At 42.0% G+C, this 27,662-nt stretch overlaps 1 pseudogene; it reads right to left on the bottom strand.

The window, feature by feature from the left end:
- Positions 1 to 8,429: 8,429 nt before the first annotated feature.
- LOC105491859 (uncharacterized) lies at positions 8,430 to 27,659 on the bottom strand (annotated as a pseudogene).
- Between the last annotated feature and the right edge of the window lie 3 nt (positions 27,660 to 27,662).

The raw sequence follows: 27,662 nt of genomic DNA, 5'->3' as shown, positions 1-27,662 counted from the left end.
TAAGGATGGATTTCCATGAAGGGAAGGGGATGAGGGGCTGCAGAAGGAGAGCCAGAGGCTTGTATCTCATATGGAAGTGGTCATGAAGGGAAGAAAGAATGGACTGAGCCTGTGAGGCAGGAAGAATGAATTTTCCATGATCTAAGAACCACTTGTCCTGCGTTGAAAAAGACTAGTAGAGCAGGTTTTCAGAAGAAGAGTAGGTGGGAGTGATAGAGGAGAAAGAAAAATACTGGCCCTCTGGAGTGGGGGTTGAAATATTAGTGGGTGTGGAGGCATTGGCTATTTTTTTTTTTTTTTTCTGTCCTGTTGGCATAGGCATTTCCCTTTGCAATAAGATCAGTAGGTTTCTGGTGTTCTTTATTATGAATGACTCCAACCTTTGCCAGCAGAAGAGCAGCCTTAAGGAGGGCCTTTATTAGGGAGGCATTGATAATGGAAGAGCCTTGTGTGGTGATAAAACCTCTTTCAGCCCAAATGGCAGCATGTTTATGGAGGATGTGGAAAGCATGTTTGGAGTCAGTGTAAATGTTAATGTGCATTTCTTTAGCAAGAGAGAGCACATGAGTTAAAGCAATCAGTTCGGCTTGTTGGGAAGTGGTGGAGGGAGGAAGTGCAGCAGCTTCAATAATAGAGGTATGGGACATGATAGCATGTCCAGCTTTAGCTGGTGAAAATTGATGGGGTTTAGAAGAATTGCCATAGATTAACTAAGTGTGGTCTGTGTTTGGAATGGAATAGAATTTGTCTTTGGAATTGAAAAGAATGGAAATAAGAGGAAAGGGGGAAGATGCTATGTGTATTAAAGAAATACAGTCATGTGATTCAGGACTTGTGTTGGGTGCTCATTGAGAAGCTGGGTTGAAATCAGGCCCATGGGTAATAGTTACTGTTGGAGTTTTAACAAAGAGTCAATAGAGCTGGAGGAGTGGAGGGGCACACAATAAATGTGAAAGGTGTGAGGAGGATATTAATGCTTGAAGGTTGTGAGAACTGTAGAGGATAAGTGGAACATAGCTTGTGATTTTGAGGGCCTCTAGAAGTATTAAAGAGGCAGCTGCTGCCCTACACAGACATGAGGGCCAGCCTAGAACTGTGAGGTCAAGTTGTTTTGATAGAAAGGCAACAGGATGTGGGTCTGGTTCCTGTGTGAGGACTCCAGCAGCACAGCCTTGTGTTTCAGCTGTGTGTAAGGAAAAAGGATGAGTTAGGGAGTGCTAGTGTGGGAGCTGTCTCCACGGCCTTTTTTGAGAGAGTGAAAGGAAGAATGGAGAAAAGACTTAGGGTCTATGGGATCAGTTAAGTTACCCTTTGTGAGCTTGTAAGGTGGTTTGGTTAGGATAGCAAACCCTGGTATCCAGAGTCAGAAATATTTAGCAATGCCTAAGAAAGAAAGGAGTTGTTGTTTGGTGGTGGGGATTGGGGTCTGGGAGATTAACTGAACATGGTCTGCAGGAAGGGCACATGTATGTTGTTGGAGGATTATACCAAGATAGGTAATGTTAGGGGATGAAATTTGTGCCTTGGAGGGGGATACTTGGTACCCCTTTGAGTAGATATTTTGAAGAAGCAGGATAGTGTCCTGCTGGGAAGATTGGTAAGGAGGGGCTGCAAAGAAGAAGATCATCAAAATATTGAATAAGGTGAGAAGAAGAGGGGTGGAAAGGAAGTAAATCATGAGAAAGGGCTTGGCTGAAGTAATGAGGGCTGTCCCTGAAGCCTTGCAGTAGTACAGCCCAGGTAAGCTGCTGGGACTGATGCGTGTCAGGATCAGTCCAGGTAAAAGCAGAGAGGCTGGGATGAGGAGTGCAGGGCAATAGTGAAAAAAGCATCTTTAAGATCAAGAACAGAATAGTGAGTTGTGGAGGAAGGTATTGAGGACAAAAGAGTGTACAGGTTGGGCACCACAGGGTGGATAGGCAAAACAATTTGGTTGATAAGGCGCAGATCCTGAACTAACCTGTAAGACTTGTCCGGTTTTTGGACAGGTAAAATGGGGGAATTGTAAGGAGAGTTTATAGGCTTTAAAAGCCCATGCTGCAGCAGGCGAGTGATAACAGGCTTTAGTTCCCTTAAAGCCTGTTGTGGGATGGGGTACTGGCGTTGAGCGGGGTAAGGGTGATTAGGTTTTAATGGGATAGTAATGGGCGTGTGATCGGTTGCCATGGAGGGAGTAGAGGTGTCCCATACTTGTGGGTTAAGGTAGGGGGATACAAGAGGAAGACATGAAGGAGGCTTTGGGTTGGGGAGAAGGGCGGCAATGAGATGTGGCTGTAGTACAGGAATAGTCAGGGTAGAGGATAATTTTGTTAAAATGTCTCAACCTAATAAAGAAACTAGGCAGGTGGGGATAAATAAAAAGGAGTGCATAAAAGAATGTTGTCCAAGTTGGCACAAAAGTTGGGGAGTTTTAACAGGTTTAGAAGCTTGGCCATCAGTATCCACAACAGTTATGGAGGCAAGGGAAACAGGCCCTTGAAAAGAAGATAATGTGGAGTGGGTAGCCTCTGTATTGATTAAGAAGGGTACGGACTTACCCTCCAATCTAAGATTTACCCAAAGCATCTGTGATGGTCCTGGAGGCTTCCAAGGCGATTGCGCAGTGTCAGTCTTCAGCCACTAAGCCGAAAAGATCTGGGAAGGACTCAGTCAGAGACCCTTGGGCCAGAGTTCCAGGGGCTCTGGGAGTGGCTGCTGGGTGAGTTGGACAGTCCTATTTCCAGTGGGGTCCTGCACAGATGGGACATGGCTTGGGGGGAATCATGGGCTGCGGGCATTCCTTGGCCCAGTGGCCAGATTTCCAGTACTTGAAGCAAGATCCTGTGGGAGGAGGTCCTGGAGGAACACCTGGCCGCTGTGGTTTAGACTTTTTGAAGTTCTTGTGTACTGAAGAGTGGTTGGGGTTTGTCTCACAGTGGAGGCAAGTAATTGCAACTCAGAAATACGTTGCTGCTTGACTGCCTCTTCTCTATTATTGTATACCTTGAAGGCGAGTTTAATTCAGTCCTGTTGTGGGCTATGAGGGCTGGAATCTACCTTTTGGAGCTTTTTCTAATGTTGGGAGCAGATTGGGTAATAAAATGCACATTGAGAATAAGATGGCCTTCTGGCCCCTCTGGGTCTAGGGCGGTAAAGCGTCTAAGGGTTGTTGCCAAACGCGCGATGGACTGGGCTGGGTTTTTGTATTTGATGAAAAAGAGCCTAAATGCTAACTGATTTGGGAGAGGTCGGCTTAAAAAAAAAAAAAAAAAAAAAAAGCATTAACCTTGACTATGCCTTCAGCTCCAGCCACCTCTCTAAGAAGACATTGTTGGGCAGGTGGGGGAGGGCTAGTCACAGAACGAAACTGTAAGCTGGACCAGGTGTGAGGAGGGGAGGTGATAGAAGGATTATAGGGTAGGGGAGTGGAGACTGAGGAAGAATTGGGACCTGGCTTGGCCTGGCTTGAGGAGGAGTGGAGAGGTTAGATGGGTCCATAGAAAAGGAGGATTCAAAGGACTCAGAGCTTGGGGTGGAGACTGAAGGAACAGACAGGAGAGAAAGAAGAAAGATTTGGGACGAGTGGCATTGGGAGCAGAGTAGGGAGGGACAGATGTGTAAAGAATGCCTGGACATCAGGCACCTCAGACGATTTGCCCATTTTTCGACAAAAATTATCTGGATCTTGTAGGATGGAGAAATCAAAGTGCCATTTTCTGGCCATTTAGAACCATTGTCGAGGTTGTATTGGGGCCAAGCAGTGTTGCAGAATAAAATAAGACACTTAGGTTTTAGGTCAGGTGAGAGTTGAAGAGGTTTTAAGTTTTTTAGAACACAGGCTAAAGGAGAAGAAGGAGGAATGGCGAGTGGAAGGTTGCCCATAGTAAAAAGGTAAGTTTAGAAAAAAGAGATGGTAGAGACACGGAGAGAGGGCAGGTGGTACTTGCTACCAAGGTGAAGGGTCAAGGCAGGCATCCCCGCGGTGATCAGACACCTCTAGAATGTAGGTGAATAATCAGGCAGGCATCCCTGCAGTGATTAGACACCAAGGGAAGACTGTCTTCCCGAGTCCATGACCGGCACCAGAGTTTTGAGTTCACAGATAAAATGCGTCTCCTCTGTCTCTACCAGAAAGGGAAAGGAACCGAAATTAAGGAAGGGAGAGATTGAAGGGTGGAGGGATAGTGAGAGAGGCTGCAGAAGAGAATAAAAAGAGGTCGCTTACCCGATTGAAAATTGGTGAGATGTTCCTTGGGCTGGTCTGAGGACCCGAGGTTGTAGGTGCATCTCCTCAAGGAGAGAGGGCGAGGACAGGGGACCAGTCTCCCGAAGGAGTCCCCCTGTCCCGGGTCTTTGGCACCAAATGTTACACGAGTCTGTGTGAAGAGACCACCAAACAGGCTTTGTGTGAGCAATAAAGCTTTTTAATCACCCGGGTGCAGGCAGGCTGAGTCTGAAAAAGAAGTCAGCAAAGGGAGAATAGGGGTGGAGCAGTTTTATAGGATTTGGGTAGGTAGTGGAAAAGTACACTTAAAGGTGGTTAGCTCTTTCAGGCAGGCGTGGAGGTCACAAGGTGCAGGGTGGGGAGATCATGAGACTCATTGTCCTGGGAAGGAATGTCACAAGGTCGATTGATCAGTTAGGGTGGGGCAGGAACAAATCACAATGGAGAAATGCCATCTGTTAAGGCAGGAACAGGCTATTTTCACTTCTTTTGTGGTTCTTCAGTTGCTTCAGGCCATCTGGATGTATACCTGCAGGTCACAGGGGATATGATGGCTTAGCTTGGGCTCAAGAGGCCTGACAGTCTTAATATACTATCTAGTAATCAAATATTTTTACTGATGTGTAAACTAAGTTATTGACTTGAAAACTTATATCCATATAAAAACTTGTATGTGAATGTTTATAGCAGTTTTATTCATAATTGCTAAAATTATGGATGGAAGCAACCAAGATGTCCTTCAATACATGAATGGACAAACTGTGGCATATCAACACAATGGAATATTATTCAACAATAAAAGAAAATGAACTATCAAGCCACAAAAAGATATGGATGAATCTTAAGTACATATTGCTAAGTGAAAGAAGCCAGTATGATAAGGCTACACATTATATGATTCAAATTCAATGACATTCTGAAAAAGGCAAAACCATAGAGATAATAGAAAGATTAGTGGTTTCCAGGGGCTTAGGGAAAGGGGAAGAGGATTGAATAAGTGAAGCACAGGGGATTATTTACGACAGTGAAGCTATTCTATATAATACTGTAATCCTGGTTACATAATTTTATGCATTTGTCAAAACCTATAGAACTTTGGAACACAAAGAGTGAACTTTAATGTATGTGAGACTTTAACAAATCGTTTAGGGGATTGGAGGTTTCCAGGATGAAATGCAAAATTATGACAAAATAAGCTAACTGTATTACAAATGTATTAAAACAACCTCACTGAGGAGTGTGAAGGAAAAATGGTGGTGACCTAAACAACTTTAGAAATGAATGGAGACTGTGAGAGTAAAGGCTATAAAGGAGCCTGTAACATAAGCATGCTACTCTAGCTGATAAAGTTGTTTCTGTGGAAGTACAGGTTAGCAACTCTGACTCTGCTATACATGCATACGAGAATTGAGCAATTAAGTAAATGGATGGATAATGGGGAGAGCCAAGTTTCTCACTGTTGGTGTGGGAGGTTACAGATAAGCAAAACGAGGAGGCTGGAATCATCTATGAGGTAATGGATAATAGTTGGAGACATCATATCAACTCCTATTAGCTTATTATAGATATTGATGGTTACATATAGAAATATTTATAGATGTGTGTATTTATATCGATATGGGTTAATATATGCGCACGTATTTCCTTGCTCTGTCAGTTGAGAAGGTCTAGAGTTAATGACACCCCAGTAGCAATGAGTATACCTAGCACCAAGCTCTTGGTTTCTAATATTATTCTCCAACTAAATGAACCACAGCTTGGATAACTGGCTGATTCTAGGATGACAGAAGAAAATATAGAAGGTGTGCATGGAGCATCTTGTATGCCAAAAAGTAAGGAAGTTCCAGGAAAAAAAAAAAAAGCCCTCACACACATGCACACACACAAAACAAAGGGGATATGTCAAAGGGTCATAGAGCCAACTAAAAGAACTACCAGTAGCCAAAGTTGGAACATTGAAATAAATATATATACATCCATGCTGATGTGAGTACATTATTGAATAAATAAATAAATGAAGAATAGGCAAATTTCCTGTGCTAAATACTTCTAATTTATGTGGATATTCTGCTCTCAAGGAAGTAGAACATAACTCCCCCATTCCTTAAGTGTGGGTTAAACATACTCGCTTTATTCCAAAAAGTACAATATGGAAAGGTGGAAAAAGAGTAACTTTATACTAAAGAAACCTGACATACATTACTTTAGCCAGGTGATCAAGGTTAACATCAATGTCATGTTGACAGTATGTGCCCTTGATCAGATGTGATGAGAATGACACTTTACTTCTATGGTATTCTTCCCAAAAGCACATAATCACAGTCTAATAATGAGAAAAACATCAGCCAAACCCCAACTGAGGGACATTCAATAAAATATCTGACCAGTATTCCTCAAAAAAAGTCAAGGTCATCAGACACAAGGAAAATCTGAGAACTGTTACAGTTAAGAAGAACCTAAAACATCATGATAACCAAATGTACTGGGGTTTTCCAGATGAAATCTTGGAAAAGGAAAAAGGATATTAGGGAAAATCTAAGGACACATGAATAAATTACAGACTTTAGTTAATGATAATGTATCAGTATTGTCTCATTAATTGCAGGAAATGTACCATGCTCATGTAAGGTGTTATTAGTAGGGGAAATTGGATGTGGCATATATGGAAACTTCCTTATTACCTTTTCAATTTTTCTGTAAACTTAAAACTGTTCTAAAATAAAGCATTTATTTTTTTAAAAATTACAATGCCTAGGTATCACCCCTGAGATACTGATTTAGTTGCTCTGAGGTGTGGCCTGACCCTTGGGACTTTTAAACACCTCCCAGGTGTTTCTAATTTGTCTCCGGCAAACCACTATTCCTTCCTTCTGCTCTTTTGTTTAATTATAATAAATGCTCTGACCTTATCCCTGATAAAAATAGCAGTGTGCCTTAATGATTTTGGTTGTTTGAATGCAGCAGTTCTTTAAATGTACAGCCAGTGATATGGAACTTAGTGATATTTCCCATTAAATAGAAAATCTTGTCCAGGAAGCTTAAAATGCCATAAAGAGTTTAGGTAAAGAGACGATGAAGGGCAGATTATGCTAAATGTATTGTCGGTTTAAATCTGTACGTGGTGGGAATGCCTTTATTTTCTCCCTGCCATGCTATTCCATATGTATTTGGAGATGAGACATCTCCTAAATTTTAAGTGCAGACGGTTTAGCTTTAATTAGGTAGTAGATTTATTCTTCAGGGTTTGATTGTGACAAATGAGATAAAAGCATTACCTGCTGGCAAATGAAGCTTAAAGGTTCAGGAACCACAAACTGAACCGAGCTGTCTATTTTTCTCCTGCAGGGAAGCTGGTCAGCCTGGGCTCTTGGAGATTGTATCTGGTGCTGAAGAGGACCGGCCCCCACAGTCAGTGAGGAAGGAATTTTACTGACCCAGCACCCAGATGAACTTTGGTGAGGAGAGGAGGTGAGGAGGTCAAGGAGCCTTGCTTTTTCTTTTTTTTTTTTTTTAATTTTTTAATTTTTTATTTTTTTCCACCGCACCCGGTTTTTATTATTATATTATTTTGTTGAGACACAGTCTCACTCTGTCACCCAGGCTGGAGTGCAGTGGTGCGATCTCAGCTCACTGCAATCTCTGCCTCCCAGGTTCAAGCAATTCTCATGCCTCAATCTCCCAAGCAGCTGGGATTACAGGCACCTGTCACAAAGCCCAGCTAATTTATGTATTTTTTTTAGTAGAGACAGGGTTTCACCACGCTGGCCAGGCTGGTCTCAAACTCCTGACCTCAGGTGATCCACCTGCTTCGGGCTCCCAAAGTACTGGGATTACAGGCGTGAGCCACCACACCTGACCCTGGCTAATTACTTTCAATTTTTGTAGAGATGGGGTCTTACTATGTTGTCCAGGCTGGTCTTGAACTCCTGGCCTCAAATGATTCTCCTGCCTCGGCCTCCAAAAGTTCTGGGATTACAGGCATGAGCTACCTCTCCTGGCCTCTCCCTGAGTAACCTCAGTCACTGGTTTCACGCTCACAGTATTAGTGTACCAAGTCGTTGACGCCAGGCATAGCGTCCGCACTCATCACTGCAGTCCTGGCATACAGCAAGGGCTCAACACAGAACGAACGCAGTGGAGCTGGGAGAATACCTGAGGTTTGAGAGGAACCTAAGAACCTCTATCACATGACAGTTGGGTAAAATGAGGCCCGGAGAGAGAGGCTTCAATGGCTCACCCAGCCCACGTGGGCCTGGATCCACGGCGTGAAGCTGTGCACGTGCTCCATGCTGAATCCGGCCAGGGTGCCCTCCAGCCCGGCCATGCGCCAGCTTAGCTCCATGGCCAGGGCCAGGAGGGCCAGGGGTTCCGGGGAAGGAGGCGGGGGCCCGGGGCATGCTTGGCTTGGTGAGAGTTGTCCTCCCGGCTACAGAACAGCTCCACCAGGCGGGCAAAAGAGCCGGAGGACAGGCGGACCAGCTTGCCGTGCAGGGCGGGGTCCGAGGCCAGCTTCTGGTTAATGACTTCTGCCTCCTCCTCCAGCAGGGCCACCAGCCTCCGCGGTATGGCCTCCTTCTCTGTGGGTGAGGGACCCCGTAATTCTGGACTAGGCGGAGATTTCAGTTGCTCTTGGACCAGCTGTTGCAGCCGCTGAATCACCAAGGCATAGAAGTCTGGAGTAGCTGGGCCAGGCTCTGAACCATAGCAGGGGCGGATGGGCAGAGAGCAAGGCCAAGGGGACTCAGCGGGTGCTGCTCCTCGCCCCAGGGAGCAGGGAAGACATCTTCGAAGGCGGCTCAGGAAGTCTGTTGGCTCTTCTTGGGCAGGGCTGAGTGGACTTGGAACAGGAGACCCGGCAGCCTCACCACGCCTGAGGAAGGCAGCTAGGACCCTCAGCGTGTCTTCCCGGAGCCCCAGCTCTTCAAAGCCTGGTCCGGGGCCTCACCGCCGCCTCCTCTACTCAACCTGCCGCCGCCTCCACTCGTACAAACTTGATTAGTTCAACTTTCCCCCCCGCCTGCGGACTGGGCCCGGTCGGTAACCGGCCCAACGAAGAAAGGGAGCCTTGCTTTTTCACTTGCAATTATGGCACTTCCTTTGGACATGGTAAGTCTATATTTTTAGGCTTACATTTCTAGCTTAAATTCCTAACAGGCCAGGAAGATGGCTTCATGCACGTTAAGACATGCAAAAGATTTATTTTTCCTATGATTTTTCTTCCTCAAGTAGTCATTGGTAGGAATTCTTGCTTTTCGTTTACACCTGTAAGAATATTAACAGACCAGAAAACGTGTGTTCATTGGCTCTTACACTATGTTAGGCACTGAAGCAGATAATTTAAAGGTTAAAAATATATAATAGTGGCTTTTTATTCGTTCATCCAAGTAATATTTACTTGGATGCATATCATGTACCAGGCATCTGCTAGGGACTGGATATTAAAAAAAAATAATAAAACAAAATAACAGCCAAAAAAAAAAAAAAAAAAACCACTAAGCTAGATTGGGTCTCCTTTCTTAAGTTGTCTCCAGTCTAAAACCTTACTGTCTAAGTCAACAGTTCTCAATCCAGGGTGATTTTGCCCCCCAGAGGACATTTGACAGCGCCTGGGGAAATATTCAGTTACCACTGCTAGGAGGAATGGGGGATGCTATGGAATCTAATGGGTAGAAGCCAGCAATGCTGCTCAACATCTAATAAAATACAATTCAGCCCCCAACAACAAAGAAATTATCAGCCCCAAATGTCGGTAGTGTCGAGGTTGAGAAATCTGGCAAACCCACTGGGCTCTTCCTTACACAGAGAGTACTTTCTCCATGTGTGAATTGAACAAAGCAAGCTTTAAAGCCACCTCCTGCCCTCCCTCTATTAGGTGGGTTTGGAATATTGAAGGGTCCCTCCCTAGCTGAGGGGAGAATACATGTTATCCCCACTCCCCACCATCACTTAGGTGGGGTGGCACTGTTCAGCAGAGGGTCAGCGATTCTATTGTCAGCCCAGACCAGAGACATGTCCTATTAAATAAGTCTGCCCGAGAGAGAGGACGTGAGACTCTTCCTCTCTATTGGAAGCAGCCAAACTTCTATAGTCAAGGCCGGTTAAGCACAAATCCTTTCAAACAATATTACTAAAAGACAATGAGACTCATAATTTAAGCATAGTATTTGCACCTAAATTGAAACTACCATAAAAAATTCTATTGTTTTACTTCTGTGTAAGTACTAACTCCAAAGTCTGAAAGAAAAAGTAACCTTACAGTCATGCTGTTCAATGTAGCTACTAGCCATGCTGCTGTTTAAGTTAGTTGACATTAAATAAAATGTAAAATTTATTCGTCGGTTGCACTAGTCACATTTTAAGTGTTCACTAGCCATGTGACTACTGGCTACTGAATTGGACAGTATGGGTATAGGACATTTCTGTCATCACAGGAAGTTCTATTGGACAGCATTTTCTTATAAGGCTCCACTTCAAAGGATTCTTATCAATATGCACAGTTATTGCTTTAAAAAAGGCTTGTTTCCTAGCAACTGAGACACTGGGGCAATGCTTTGCATTATCTCATTATCATGGTCTGTTAGAAAGACACAGACATGTTCTGCTGGGGGGACCACCTCTCTTCTGACATGAAATTTTTGTGAAGGGTTTATGTAATAGACATGGGACAATGTGTCAGATGATTGAAACTATGATTTTCCAGAAGATGTAACAATGTAAAATTCAAATAGGTAACTCCTGTAAGGCATTTCTGATCTAAGTCAAGTGTGTATTGTTAAATATTAATTCCATTAAAGTATGTCAGCAGGGAATTAAGATATGTGACCCAAATATATTTCTTTTTAGTAGCTGAGTGTAATAGAGAAGTAGTGCTCAGTGCATCTCAACTGAAGAAGAGCTGGGATGAAGGGAAGAGAGGAGGTTCAGAATATTTGGAAAAGATTCTCCATGTTATTTTAATGTACCCAATCCAGGTAAGTATAGTGTAGAGATATGGAAAGGATAATTGATTTACCTTTCACTACTGTATGATTGTGGGGAGGGAGAAAGGCTGTGATTTTTAAAAGTCCCTCCCTTTAGAAATTTTGATTAAGTACAACTTTGAGTGGGGCTTAGATATTCACTCCATTCTCTGTTGCTGTCTTTCCTTTCAATGACCTACCTGTCTATCCCTCCCCACCTGGTTATTTAGGATGATCAACTGGCTTTAGAACAATGACCTTAGGCAATTGTTCCTAGTATCAAGAGTCTCTAGCAAACTTTTGCAGGCTGCATGTCACAATCTATTCTTGGCTGCATTTTTTTGATCAGTGCCTGAAGTGATGATATGTGTGCTTACTAATCAAAGCAAGTGTCTCATGCACAGAGGATGCATTACCCAGAGAGGACACTCAACTGAAGAAATTCAGGAATCCATTTACTACTGTTGCTCAGGCTGAAAGGCAGCCCACTTCCACAGAAAGGTTCGCTATGACTGTGTGAGCAGGGCTAAAAATGTTCCCCTAAAGGACCTATTCAAGCCATTGGATAACTCTTCATGTAGAGAACCTAGAGTTTGGTAATAGAGCTTTGTCCATTTTTGTTAATGTTAGAAAGCCATTACTAGCCATAGGGAAACCTATCAGGCCATCAGAATGACACCTTGCTCTGCTCATAGGTACAAAACTTCAACACTCTTCCGCCTTACCCTTATTTAAGTCTCAAACTTTCACATCATGTTTTCAAGATACGTTAGCCCTGAATGGGTTTATGTTTTTCACTTTCATTTTCTCAAGTTGATTTGGAATAGCCTTGCTCCATCCTTTTGTTTTCCTCATTCCTGGTTTCACATTTTCTCCTGGTAGAAATCTTTTCCCCCCGTAATATGTAAAATGTTGATCACTTGGAGTTTTTAAAGAATAAGGTGGAACTCACATCATTGTGTAACCATCCAGAATGTACATTCTTTTTGGTAGCATGATGTACAGCATATGACATTAGAACAAAATATCCCACCACCCCAAGAAAATGTCCAACGTTAGCTTCCTCCTCTTTTTAAGGACCTAAGAGCCTGGTGGTTGATGATGGAAGAGATGAAACTGTGAAGAGACTGAAGAAGCTAGTTCATCAATACTTAAGAATCCATTTCTAAAAGATCTTAGTGAATATTTCTTCTTTGAGTCTACCTATGCCTGGGATGTCAAGAGGTATGAATTTCTCTAAGGTTCAGGGAGCCATTAAGGTTTGTCTTCTCAAGGTATCCAGCTAGACGGGGACGTGGATCTTAAAGCTATGTAGAATTTAGGCCTAACAGATGCACTAATACCTTGAAAATAAGGCAGGAAAGAATGAAGAAAGAACCCTAGAGTGGCCTGCTGAAGACTGCATCATCCATGAGTAAATATTGAGTGTCTGTTATGGACCAGGTCCTGAATGTGTTGGTGTAACATGAGAAAAAATATATATCTGGTCTTTGTCCCAGTTTCTGGTACAGAGCTCCTAAAACCTTTGGAAATTCCTGAGTGATAGAGTGTCTTTTGCATGCTAATGAGGTGACTAAAGAGGGCAGTGCTTAGATAGCTTCAGGATAAGGGTTGGTCGCCAGAGGAGCCAACCATCTGATTACAGGGTTAGAATTGTCAGCTCTGCCCTGCCTTCCTCCCCACCTCCAGAGAAGGGAGAGGGGCTGGAGACTGAGTTCAATCAGCAGTAGGAAATGCTTTAGTAAATCCTGTCTATGTGGTAACGATGCTTTCATAAAAACTCTGAATCAATAAGGCTAAGGGAGCCTCCTGGTTGGTGACTACATTGACATATTGGGAGGGTGTATTACCCAGAGACAGCATGGAGGAGCTGTGTCCCCTCCCTGCCCCATACCTTGTCCTGTGCATCACTTCCATTTGGATGCTCCTGAATTGTATCCTTTATAATAAAAGTATAATTGAAAGTAGATAGCTTTTCTGAGTCTGCTAGTCATTCTAGCAAACTATTGAACCTGGGGAGTTGTAGTGGAAACCCCCAAATTTGTGGTAGACTGGGCAGAAGTGCAGGTAGCCTGGAGACATCACGTACAGCTAGCATCTAAAGTGAGGGCTTCTTATAGAACCGAAGCCTTACTGTGTAGGGTCTAGGGTAACTCTGGGTAGCTAGTGTCTGAATCAAGTTGAATTGTTGCCACCCAGTTGGCTTCAGAGTGAGGCAGGAAAATAGGATCTGGAGGCAGGGGACATAAGACCCATTCACACTTCAGCTATGACAGGTAATATCCTCTCCATAGGGTGTACACTGAGTAAACGACTTTGTAATTTTACTTCCTCCTCTCCATTTATGTAGGGCATACACCAAGTAACCAATGGAATTGTCTAGAGGGTATTTAAACTCCTAAAAATTCTGTAACAGGGCCTTTGAGCCCCTACGCTCAGGCCCACTCCCGCACTATGGAATGTACTTTCATTTTCAATAAATCCCTTCATTCCTTCCTTGTTTTGTGCGTTTTGTCCAATTCTTTGTTCAAGATGCCCAGAACCTAGACAGCCTCCACTGGTAACAAGAGAAGCAGAGAATTCATTGGTATTGGAATGATATAGCTGGGAATAAAGTGGTGAACAGGAGTAGACATCTTTCTACTCTCAGAATTTACAAGTAGTATCCCAATGAGTTTGTTGGGGTTATTTAGCACTATGCTACATATTGTCCAATCACCCCCTCCAAATCTACTCACCCTGGTCTTTAGAGGCTGACCCTCATGGAACACATTAATGGGCACTCTTTCTTTCTGTCTGTAATTGGATTTGAACAATGGGGTGTCCTGAGAGGAAACTGAAGTGAGAGAGGTAAGTAAAATCAGGGTATTGGGCTCTCCTCTCAACATGACTTTCTTCTTCCTGATTCTGGCAACTCCTCCTTATCTCCCTGTGCATAAGGGTGGTGTAAGCACTTCAGTTTCTAATCTTCAGTTTTTACCTGCAAACCCTTGTGGTTCTATTACATCTTGTATACACCCTTGTAAAAAATTCCTTATTAAATAAACCTTCTTTGAATTATCCTAATATGAGTGTTCTTTCTCACTGGGATCCTGACTGATGCAAGCACTGTCCATTTAAATGGTGGATATATGTTTGCAAAGTATGTTGAGTTTTATTTTAGTATACTTGATGCTAAGCCAGCTGTTCAGCTACTTAAGAAGGTGACCCTGGTTTGCAATGATAAAATTGTATTATAGAGTAGGATGCTTATCTTCCTATTTCTTTTGGCAGGAAAGTATATATTCAATGAGGTATAGAGAAGGGGAGCTAGAACATTAGTTCTGTTTTATAGCATTTAGAATTACAATTTCTGTTGCCAAAATGTTCCTCTTACCCATTATGATTCTGACATTAATACTATATTCCAGGCTTTGAAGAAGCATTAATAGTTTGGGATTTTACCAAGATAATACTTGCTGATGAGAGGTTGATAAATGTTGCAAAAAGTCCTTGTCATTAACTGTTCTATTGGTGAGAAGGAACAGGATAGTAACACTCAGAAGTTTAATAGTTGTGCCTGAAACGTTTTCTTTCAGGATAAACATTTGAGTGACAGAGAGTCCAGAAATGGGTTGTGAAGAGAGCACAAAATGTGTGCTTTTATTATTTGTTTGACAGAGGTTCCGCCATGGAGAACCGCATCATAAAATTTACATTTGTTATTGATCTTTTTGCCTGAGCCCCACCCTAGCACCTCCATTAGAATCTGTTAGAAGTCAGTTTTTCCAGATGATGAATTCCTTGTAAAAAGAGATGAACTGAGTTTGTAGCCTTTCACAGGAGACTATGAGCCTCCTTTCCTCCTTATTTTGCTTACTAAAGTCATTACTGAATTATAAATTAGGGTGGCCAGATGGGATAATCAAAGCTGGTTTCAACCCATCTATAATCCATTGATCTGTAGATAAGACGGAAAGCTTTTCTCAGAAGATGGTACTTGTGCACATCTCAAGAGAGTTGGAGAGAGGCTACCTGTATCATTGATCACTAACCTTTATAGATAAAAGCAATTCCAAAGGCCATCTACCCCCTAATGCTATAGACAAGGAGACTGAGACCCTGAGATATTAAAAGACTTACCCAGGAAAACAGCTGCATTAATTTGTCAGGGTTGCCATAACAAAGTATCACGAACTGGGTGGCTTAAACAACAGGACTTTACTGTCTCACACAGCTCTGGAGATGGAGCATCCACAGGTCAAAGGGTTGGCAGGATTGGCTCCTTCTGAGGCTGTAAGGAAAGGATGTGTTCCAGGGCTCTCTCTTTGGCTTGTACATGGCCATCTTCTCCCTGTGTCTCTTCACATTATCTTCCCTCTTTGCATGTTTGTATTCAAATTTCCTCTTCTTATAAGGACACCAGTCATACTGGATTAGGGCTTACTCTAATGACCTTATTTGAACTTGATTGCCCCTGTAAAGACCTCTCTTCCAAAGAAGATCACATTCTGAGGTACTGAGGGTTAGGACTTCAACATATGAATTTTTTGGTGGACACAGTCCAACCCCTAAGCACATCAACTATCTGAAAACTGACTAGAATCTTGGTCCTCTGATGCTCTTGTTCATTTTTTTCCTATTACACTACTATGCCTTTTCATATTATTGTTCCCGTTGCTACAGAGACCATTCCTTCTATCACAGAACTAAGAGACAGGGATGTGGTTAAAACCTGAACTTTTCTCAGACACTTCAGATGATTCCATTTAGAGGAGTATAAGGCCAAAGTAAATTCAGAGAAGTTATGATCCTTATTAACATAACCTGAACATACTCCTCTTGGGGATAAAGATAAACAATGATTTTTTTTTTTTGTATTATCACATGGCTATTAATGTTGAACCTTTAGAGTTAGACACAAAATTCTCTCAGACTTATTTTATGAATTGCAGTTTATATTATTAAATTCTGATGATAAATGAGTTTGTTCAGTTATTCTCTTCTTTGACTTGACTTTCTCTACCCTTGAAAAATAGCCTGCCAGGAAAAGGAGCTTTTGTTTCTGGATGGCCTACAGATGAAGCTTTGGCAGAACCATTGTCAATCCAGGCATTTAATTCTCCTGAAATCATGTTGTCAGTTCAGGGATGCTTGAAGCATATAAAGTTTAGGTGGCAACGGAATCAGTGCCAGATATTTAGGGATATGTTTGCATATAGGTAGGCAGGATATTTTTATGTTGTGCCAAGTGGTCTTTTTGGGAAAGTGGATCTAGACAAGACAAATAACTGTTTAATTCATGTCAGGTCACTGAAGTCAGTGTGGCTTATTACCCTCACATCAACCAAAATTGCTTGGATTAAAGGTTGGAACAGAAGAAAACTAATAGTGTATTCAACTCTCCAGTAATGACTTCATTCTTCCCATTCTCACATGGCCTAAAATGCTTATTTTCAAGGAGGGGAACCTAATGCTGAGAGAAATAACATGATTAGTCCAAGAACACAGTATACTCCCCCCATACAGCAAGGTGCTTCTGCCCAGCATAGCAGCTGTAATGCAGGACTCGGGTGCTGTGTGCTAAGTGGCAGTTCTAACTATCTAGCAGTATTTACTAGGGAACACCTAAGTTCAGGCCTTACCTACTAAACCAAGTCACAGAATATGTCTCTTGGTACTTACGGGTAGGAGGTTTTAGGATGTACCCCTGCACTCCTTCCCACCAGCAGTGTCTCCCAAAGCTCATCTCTTAGATTATCAGTCTTTCATATATGTCAAGAAAAAAACTTTCATTAAGTGATTAAATAAATTTGGAAAATGCCACATGCTGCATCCCTTTCTTAGATATTCATCATGCATGTTAGAATATTGACAGCTTTGCAGTGTCTGGCAATGAAAAAGCCGTTTAACTTTCTTTAACCAGGTGTTCCCAAAAGTTATCTGACAGAACCATTTGTTCACGTAAAACCTGTAAGTTACAAGCAACACATTTTGAGAAACCCTGTCTAAAATTTGCATAAGTTGGGGAAAGGTACACATTAACAAAGAATTTAGATCAGGTTTAGAGATGACAGAGCAAGAAATCTGTGGAGATATCCTTGTAGAACAGGTGAGTGATAATCCTTGTAATCTGCCCCAACATATTCCTTGTGGCTATTAGCAGGAAGGGAATCCTAAGCTGGGCTGGGCAGGCTTTACACATTATAGTCTTTCCTCATTGTGGGGGATGACTGTGTGAGGGGGTGTGGATGACTGTGTGAATGTATTTGTGTTTGACCTAGATAATCAGGTGGTTTAGAAAAGAAAAAGAGCACTGGGCTAATGATCAGAAGGTACAGTGTGTTTTTTGCCTTTGTCATGGACTTGTGATGTGATATCTCAGCAGTCCCAGTGCTCCACTAGTTAGCGTGGATGATGATGTACAACCTCCATCCCTCTGTACAACACAGGCCTTTAGTGTCCAAAGGCCTCTCTGTTCACTTGGGACCTCAGCAAATGCTGTCTGAACGTGAAAGAGAAAAGGAGGATGTTGTCGGGCTGATGACATAATGTCTACAATGTTCCGGTCACCTCAGGAGGAGCAGAGGGTTTGGTGCAAAGGGCCCTGCTGTTCCTGAGGGAGGTGTGAATGACTGTCTGACACCCTATATTAAACCATGCAGCACAGCCTGATTGGGCCACGCAGAATGTTTGTAGTTAGACGCTCCTGTAACAAGGACACTTTGGTTTTAAACGACAGAAATCACCTTGAACTTGCTTCAGAAAAGAAGACACTTTTAGGGTAGTAAAATACTTAAGCATCTGATAACATTTAAAGAATTTAAACAACCACATCTCAAGAAAGTTCAGAAACACAACGGTGCAGGGGATCTCCCTTTTTCTCTGTGTCTGTGTCTCAGCTGTAATTCTTGGCAAAGAGAAGTATATAGGCCTAATTATCAGTCAAATCCCCCTCTAGTTCATTTAGCTATAGTATAGCTAACAGCCATGTCTCTCTCATTTTTCCTATTAGAATCCCAATTTGTTCAGGACAGTGTGACAATAGCTTGATCTCAGGGAAGATACATTCCCACCCCAGTCTCCGAGGATGAATTGTGATAGTCTAAACCAGTCATAGTAATCCCATTTCTCTTTGTCAGTAATTGGATGAGAGTGGCATTGTGACCCAATTCTAATGTAGAAGATATAAATAGAAGTTAGTGGGATATGATTCTGGGAAAGCTTTTGTCTTTCTTATAAAAAGGAACAACAGATTTCCCAGGCATGGCTCTGACTCCTTTTGCTTTTCTCCTCTGGAATGCAGGCATGATGCCTGGTGATTCAGCAGCCATCTTGTAACCATGATGTGACAAGTATGAGAGGAAAGGCGTGTGCTAAGAATAGAAGACACAAAGGAGAAAGAGCCAAGGTCTCTGTATGGTTGAACTGCCGCACTGGCTCTGGACAGCATCTCTCCTGATTTATTCTTATTTGAGAAAAATGAAAACCTATTTGTTGATATCACAGTGTACTTTAATAGGTTGTTGTTATTGTTGCCTTTGCCTGCAACCAAAAACATTCCTAAGTGAGAGAATTATATAGAAGAAGAGGGGATGGCACCTACAATGGTTAGATATTCAAAAGTATCTACCAAAGCCACCCTGGAGTCTTGAAATCTCACCAGTGCTTTAAAGCATAGAGAGAAACGCTGTTCATGCCACTGCACACCTGTCCTAGATAGAATTAACTAATTCTACTGATATTTATTGATTCTGCATTATCTGCTTGACATTTTTCTAGGTGCTGAGCATTGATTGGTGAAGACAGAGAGGGTTCTAATTGAGCTCACATTCTAAAAGAGAAAATAGAAAATAAACATGAAAAACAAATGAATGGGATTACTTCAGAAATTGAAAAGGTCTATAAAAAATACAAAACAGGGTGTGTGATAGAGGGTTGGGGAGGCTGTTTTCCTGGAAGGCCTAAGAAAGTGATATTTGAAATGAAACTTGAGTTACAGAAGGGAGCCAGCTGTGCAAGGCTGAGGACCAAGCATTTCAGGAGGGAACAGCCAAGGCAGAAATGAGCATGGCCTGCTGGAGACCCAGAATGAACTGATAGTGGGTTCCCACTGCATGGGGCCTGGGGAGGCTGCCCATGCTTATCTCATGGTAATGTGCCAGCAACTCAGCCCACTGGCATCATGATGAATCTTGAGGCTGCTAACCAGGTTTCATGTTGCATAGGTGAACTGTCCCATCACCTGCTTGAGGCTGGCAGAGCCCAGGGGGTGAGACCACTGGGGGTGGTCTATGCAGTGGACTCTGACCAGACTGACTGATCCCCTCATGTTCTTTCCCTTTGAGAATGGATCCATCATTCCCAGCCACAGCTCCTATGCTCCCCAGGGGACTAGCTTCCCTTGGAATGGGGTCAGCCCTGCTCTGGAGGGACTGGGAGAGCATTCAGCTAGCACACAGCTGCTACAGGACCACGCTCCAGTTAACATTGTCTAGCGCTTGAGAGTCCCCTGTGTAGAGACCCTGCAGAGAGGCAGGAAACCTGTGAGAGCCCTGGGCTGGTCATACCTGACATCAGCTTCAAGTGATACTTATCAGTGAAGCAGTCACATGAGATCACAAAGCTAGAAGCTCCCTCAAAGGTCACATTGTCCTGCATTCCTCGTGTGTCTGGCTCTACCCGGAACAAAAGTGTAAGAATGTTATCACCCCACTTCTAACAGGTTGCCTGTGAAACGGGATATCCACCCATCTCTGGTAGACAATCCAGTTATCTTTTTCTCTAACACTTGAACTTGCCGGCCATTGGAACCACTATAATTATAATAGATGTTAGATTTCCTGTGTGAGTGATGGGATGTGAGGAATGTGACTATTCACCTTAGAAGAGTAAGGATGCCTAGAAGTGCCCAACCTGCCATTTAGAAACCCTGGGTTTGGTTTTCTTACACCTGGAACACAAACCACAAAATACCAAAATTGGAGGCAACCTTGGTGATTAATATCCCTCCTCTTACAGATGGAAAAAAGAAAAAAAAAATAAAAGGAACATGACCTGACCAAGACTAATAATAATACTACAAAGGAAGGCTCTTTGGGATTCACATGGTCTTGTCATAGGTGTTTATAGAATTTGGTTGTAATGTGCCCTTTGACTGATAGGACAAAGAAAAAAAAATTCTTGCATGTCAAAAATATGTGCCATCAAAGTTCTCCATGCCTCTGTCTGGTTTGATTCTCACCATCCTATGTAGTGGGCATTATTTTTTTTCATTTTACACACAAGGAAAACAAGGCCCAGAAGGGCTAAGTCCATTCCTGAACTCAGACTTCAATCTTTTGCCTTTTATTCAATATCATTTCCAAGTCTATCTCCACTTTGATTCTCTGGGGATTGATGGTATAACAGAAATTAGCCATAACTTGGGTAGGGCAAGATATATAGGAGCTCTGAAAAGTCTCTACCCTATTCTGGAAGCAGATATTGTGGGTTGCTAGAAATTCTAAAGAAAGGATTCTGATTTTTAGTGACTCACCTTCATTGGCATGTAAATACTTCCCTCTTAGAACCACTGTAGCTGGAGCGGGGCCTCATGGCTGCTAACATAATTTGGTGCTGTCATCTCAGCAGCTGCCTCTCCTTATCTTAAATACCACCTCCCAGGATAGTGTGGTACTGAAAAGCTCAAGCTGTTAGAATCCGCTGGCTACTCCAATTCCTGGTTCTGTCGCTTTAGATGACCTGAGTGATCTTATGTAAATTTCCTATATCTCAGTTTTTCCATCTATAAAAAGGGGGCTAGTTATAGTACCTTCCTGAGAAGGTTAAAGACTAAATGAGGTAAAAAAAAAAAAACAAAAACAAAAAACAAACAAACAAACAAAAAAACCAAACAAACAAAAAACCAAAAAAAAAAAACCTTAGGAGAGTAAAGTACTCAATAAATATTAGTTGCTGCTGCATTTGCTCTTGAGACAACCGAAAGAATTTTGTCACAGAGCTGAGTTTTCACGAGTACAAAAGGAATATGTTCATAGTTCATGGAGTCGGTAGGCATGCCAGGGTGATAGGTATCCAAAAGACAGAATCACATAGAGTTTACTTTTTTTTTTTTTTTTTTTTTTTGAGACAGAGTTTCCCTCTTTTTGCCCAGGCTGGAGTGCAGTGGCACGATTTCGGCTTACGGCTACCTCTGCCTCCCAGGTTCAAGCAATTCTCCTGCCTCAGCCTCCCAAGTAGCTGGGATTACAGATATGCACCACCATGCCTGGCTAATTTTGTATTTTTTTAGTAGAGACAGGGTTTCTCCATGCCGGTCAGGCTGGTCTCTAATTCCTGACTTCAGGTGATCCGCCTGACTCGACCTCCCAGGGTTCTGCGATTACAGGTGTGAGCCACTGCACCTGGCCCAGTTTACTTAACTCGGGGTAATGATTGCTCTGGACCTTATATGACAAGGGTTATCTTCATTTTCTGCCAGTATCACCCCTCTGCCCCCACACCCCTCAACAAAGCAAAAGGCTTTAACTCACCCACATGAAAAGCTAAAGCTGACCTGGAAGTTATGATTGTGTATTTATTTAGTCCAAAAGAAGAAACAGAAGTAAGAGCCTTTTATATAACTTGAAGAGTGTAAAGGAGCCAATAATAAAAACCATTGCCCTGAACTTTTCCAAAGCACCATAAATCTCTCTGTTATGCTTCCCTAGTTGTTGCCAAGGTATCGTTTGTCTTGTTGTTTTTGTCTTCAAATAGACTAAAACAAACGTTAACGAACTTCCTTCTGTTAGTTTGTGTATCTGTGATCAAAGGCTATAAAAATGCTACTCTTTCAAGTTACTCCCATCATCTAAAATATACCTGATACTTATTTTGTGGTTTCTCAGTAGTATTCTGATTTTAATTTGATTGCTTTTTATGTTTGTCTCTTTTCCCATTCAAAGCTGTTTTTTCCTCCCTTCCCTCCCTTTTGTGTTTCTCCCTGTCTCTGCTGATATTTTTTGCATGTTTAGATCATCTCTCTACTGACCTTTCAGTGGCTTAGCATTTTGTTGCAATGCACAACTGAAGTTGGGAAACAGAGCCAAGTGACAAACTGTGAAGTAACAGTTCAGCCTTCACAAAGCAAATGTGCTTTGTGTACTTTCTTGCCAGAGCAGATGTGGCCTTGGTGGACTGTGGGGAGCATCATCTCTCAGGTAAAAATAAATTACCAAGATTAGGGCCAAATGATGCAAATCCTTTCATTTGCAAACAGATCATGAACTGGCAGCCATGTGGAAGGAAGACTAGACTGAGAATCACTTAGGATCCTGCCCTCGGTTTAGTCCAGAATACTCTGCCAATCAGCTTTTTGGCCGCAGGTGAGTGATTTTAAAAATCATTAAATGTGCAGATGCATAAAATGAACTGACATAGTTCATGGACACAGGTGACATAGGAAGTTAATCAACAGAAAAATAGAATGAAATAACAAAACTCTGTGTCCCACCACCCAGTCTGAGGCAATCCCAACATTTTGATGGGTTTGCTTCAGACATAGTTGAAGTTCTTTGCAGACTTCTTAATCCCGTTTCCCTTTCTTCCATCCGGAGATAAACACTATCTTGCATGTACATGCTTTCAGACCTTTTCTGCATGCACATGCATCTCTCCACAATATGTACTGTCATTTTGCATGTTTTACATGTTTACATAAATGGAAGCACACCACACATATTCTACCATTTGTTTGTTATCTAATTTAGCATAAGATTTCAACAATTTAGCTCTAGTTCATTCATTTGAACTGCTTTGTTTCATGAACAGACCACTATGTTTGTCTGTTCTTCTGTTGATGAACACTTAGATTGCTTTTAATTTTACACAGTTATAAACAATGCTTCAGTGAGTGTTCTTGTCCATTTCCTTGTCCTAACATACAAAAGCTTCTCTACAATAGCATTTTTCAAAATATTTTGTCCACGCAGTTACATGGAAACCCAGCACATACATGTTCTACATTTATGCATATGTATGCATATATGGAACAAAAGTTTCTCAGAATAATATTTATCTTTATTTTCTACTTAAGTCTAATTCTATTTATTTTAATTTAATTTAATTTAATTTAATTTAATTTAATTTAATTTTGAGACAGAGTCTTGCTTTGTCGCCCAGGCTGGAATGCAGTGGCGTGATCTCAGCTCACTGCAACCTCTGCCTCTCAGATTCAATTCATTCTCCTACCTCAGCCTCCTGAGTAGCTGGGATTACAGGCACGTGCCACCATGCCTGGCTAATTTTTGTGTTTTTTGTAGAGACAGCGTTTCACCATGTTGGCCAGGCTGGTCTTGAACTCGTGACCATAAGTGATCCACCAACCTTGGCTTCCCAAAGTGTTGGGATTACAGGTGTGAGCCACTGCTCCTGGCCTATTTATTTATTTATTTTTGAGACAGTGTCTTGCTCTGTCACCCAGGCTGGTGTGCAGTGGCGCAATCATGGCTCACTGAAGCCTCAATCTCCAAGGTTCAAGTGATCCTCCCACCACAGCCTCCTGAGTAGCTGGGACTACCAGTGTGTGCCACCACGCATAGCTAATTTTTTTCTTTTTAAACTTATGGGGTTTCACCACATTGTCCATGCTGGTCTCAAACTCCTGGGCTCAAGCAATCCACACCCCTCAGCCTTCCAAAATGCTGGGATTATAGGTGTGAGCCACCACAGTTAACCTCTAATTCAGTTTAACCTGTACTATTTCATACACCGTTGTAATTTAGGAAAGTGTTTTATGACCCAGTGATGCATCTCCACTGACAAGTTGAAAAACAGTTCTGGGATACATACATAGACATGGACCTGCTGGGTCATAGGTTGTGCCCATTTTCAAACTCATAAGTTTGTCTACCTGAGTTCATTTTATGCATTTAAATGGATATTTGTATTTAGCTAGTATTCCATGTATTTCTAGAAGGAGGCTTTCCAGGTTATTTAGTTTGCTGGAAATGGAAGTCCTGTGTTAAGCTTTCTGGGTTTCAATTTTTTATCTGTCACAAGAAGCCACACACACAAAAGGTAGTAGATGCTTCCGTATTTTGCAGGCTCCTTTCTCTGCAGCCCTGGGGAGAGTTCTGGGGGTCTGCCCCAGTGTGGGTAAGTTGCGGGTTAGAGGTGGACACAGGAAATGAGAGAGAATGAGTAGATGGAGTTCTGGGTCTTTTACCACAGTCCCTACCCAAGGAGCTCCACTTTAATATTGATCCATTCTATTTCCATTAGATTGAATTGGCAAAAGGGTTGTGTAGCTTAAAAATATTATTAAATGATTGGTTTAGATGTCCTCCAAGGTTCTTTCCAGATCTAAACAAATGGAAGTAATTTTTAAGTCTCTGGACCATTTAAAATTGCAGCCAGAATTAAAGAGTTTGATGGCTTATGGTATCTGAGTGTCGATGTGCTCTTCCTGCCACATAGAACCTGGGTTGGATGGGATGCTTTTGGCATCCTCGAAGGCAAGGAGTTAGGTGCACCCTCAGGCTGGAGTTGCCATTTTGAGGGCAGCCGTTTCTGTTCTGTCATATGGCCTTCATCTGCAGGAGGCTGCTTTAAAAAACTACTTTGTTTTCATTGTGTTTGTTTAATTCTGTGAATAAGGCTCTAAGGTAAATTTTTCTGAAATCCATTTCAGCCCAGCACACTGTTCCACATGCTTGCAATAAAGCTCATTTGCTCAGCAGGGTACACGGTTAAACCTTTATATTCATAGGGATGACATTTTATTATCATTTTAATGAAAATATTTGCTTCCTCCTGGGTTTATTTTTGCCTTCCCAATATAGGAAAAGCATTTTTTTTAAAAAACCCACCAAAAGATGGAGTAGTAACTTGGTAGTAAAGTGAATTAGGAGTGGGCATATGTTAATTAATTTGTATAGGATCGTGGACCTCTTTTCTAATAAATACCCTTGCCTTCTCCACCTCCCCTGAGCCTAGATCACTGCTTCCTCTTAGACTCTAGTCCCTCCCTTCAATTTGTCCTGCTTGTATTTCATCTTCTTTAATCACTGTTTTCATCACATCCCTCCCATGCTCAGAAACCCTTAAGGGATCTTTATTTCCCACCACATCAAATCTAAACTCAGCTGCCTATTTTCAAGGCTTCTCCTAATCTGTTCTTTCCTTACATCTCCAGCTTTATTTCCCTTGCCAGATGTGACTCTGGTTCCTGTGGTTTAGAGATAATGGGATTTTTGTACACCAAAAAAAAAAAAAAAAAAAAAAAAAAAAAAAAATTAAGATCTGCGTCATTTTTCTTAGGCACAGTTCAGCCCAGTTCTCTTAAACAAAAGCACATGTCAACAATTATTGCTCACCTCCCTCACAGGCCATGTGAGGGAGGTTGTGGGGTCCTTCAGGCAGCAGGAAGAGGAAAGCAGTTTATGCACTGCTGTTTCTCACTATTTTGGGAGAAGATGAGGACCTGAGAAAGGTGACTTTAGTTACTGGAGTGGTTTGTAAAAAGCTCTGCCATTTTGACCCAGACAGGGAGAATGTGAATATAGAAGGAGAGTATGAAAGATGTTAAATATCAAGCCAGAAATGTCTGGCTCAGAAATCTGTAAAGAAGCAGGTCCTGCATAAGGGAAAACTCAGCAGATCATCAAGCTCTGGAAAAGACACTGCAGGAGTTGGTGAATGAAATTTAAGAGAAGTCTTCCATATTGGAGAGGGCTTTTAATTTATGTGGCGATAGCTTATTTTCAACTTTCTGTTTATTGTGGTGGGTGAGTGTACACGTAATTGATGTTATTTACTTTGTTTTTCTCTATTTTGATAAGTTCTGGCTCTTCCACTTAGTAGCTGTATAATTTGGGGAATGTTTCATCTTTCATAAAATGGATATAATAATGGCATATGGTATATAGAGTCATTGTGAGGGCTAAATGAGATAATATATTTAAAAAGCATAGAACATCATTCAAGAAAAAAGATTATCTGTCATTTCTGTCATCATAATTATTGTAAGTATGCATAAGCTGCTCTTCATTTGAGCAGCTGCTAAAAATCTACTTTCTCTCAAAGTACCTTCAGGTCAGTTCAGTTCAGCAAGTATTTCATGAGCGCTCCATATATATAAGGCACTGAAGATACACTGATGATATCACACATATAACATTGACTAGCCCTTAAGCAGCATACTTTCTAGAAGGGAAGGCAAACCCAGAAATTGATTATTTCAGTATTAGGCTGCAGTGTCCAACATAGTCACCAGCAGCCACATGTGGCTACTGAACACTGAGAATGTGATTAGTCTGAATAGAGATGTGCTCTTTGCGTAAAACACACATTGGATTTTAACAAGTTATTATGATAAAATACTGTAAAATATCTAATTAATAGTTTTAACATTATTTGGCATTACCTGTCAAAATAATTAGATCAGATAGATACCGAGTTAAAAGTATACAATTAAAATTAATTGCACCTGTTTCTTTTGATTTTTAAAAAAATGTGGCTACTGGACATTTTACATTTATGTGGCTCCTATTATATATCCTTCCTTTTTTATTTTGAGACAGAGTTTCACTCTGTCACTCAGGCTAGAGTGCTATGGTGCAATCTTGGCTCACGGCAACCTCTGCCTCCCAGGTTCAAGTGATTCTCCTACCTGAGCCTCCTGAGTAGCTTGGACTACAGGCACACATCACCATGCCTGCATAATTTTTTTTTGTATTTTTGGTAGAGATGGGGTTTCACCATGTTGTTCAGGCTGGTCTCAAACTCCTGACCTCAAATGATCTGCCCACCTCGGCCTCCCAAAGTGCTGGGATTACTGTGCCTACTGGCTCCTGTTCTATTTTTATTGAACAGAACTGGTCTCATGTGATACAATGGAGGTTAAAATAGGGTACAGGGAGAACTCAGAGGAGCAGCAGGTCATATAGCCTGTCCTTCTGCCCAGGGGAGCAGGTGAAGCCTATGTTGAGTGTTAAAGGATAAGCAGAAGTTGTCCAGGCAAAGCCAAGTCTAAAGGGCCCTCCAGATGAAGGTAATGGGAAAGGCATGAGGCATGGTATTTCTAGGCACTGGGAGCATTTGGTTCTTCATAAAGCATTATGAGTTAGGTTCTGGCAGAAGGTGAAGCTGCAAGAGAAGTGAAGCTTGGTCTTGCAATTCTTTAACATCCAGCTGCCATTAAATGCTCTGATCCTTGACTTATACATGAGGTCTGGTTATTTTTCCACTATTTATTTCTTTGACATTTTGGACTATCAGCTGCCAAAAGTTGGAGATTTACGTCCACGACAATAGACTTTCTTAGAGTATAGGACTGATGAATGCACACGTGCTGGTTGGCAGGCAAAATGTCATTTATCCTCTGTAGATAACCCTAAAGAGTGGATGGACAGCCTACAATTGCTGCCAGGAGATGAATAAGAATGATGAATGAGGATCATAGGAAGGTGAGAGCCCTTCACGTGGTCTGAATCATTGGGCCCAATGAGTCTGTATGTGGCTGCATTCACATCCATTTA

This window comes from Macaca nemestrina, chromosome 14 (genome assembly GCF_043159975.1).
Source record: "Macaca nemestrina isolate mMacNem1 chromosome 14, mMacNem.hap1, whole genome shotgun sequence".
NCBI lineage: Eukaryota > Metazoa > Chordata > Mammalia > Primates > Cercopithecidae > Macaca > Macaca nemestrina.
The sequence above is the reverse complement of the archived record's forward strand: the minus strand, read 5'-3'. Positions and strand labels throughout refer to the sequence as shown.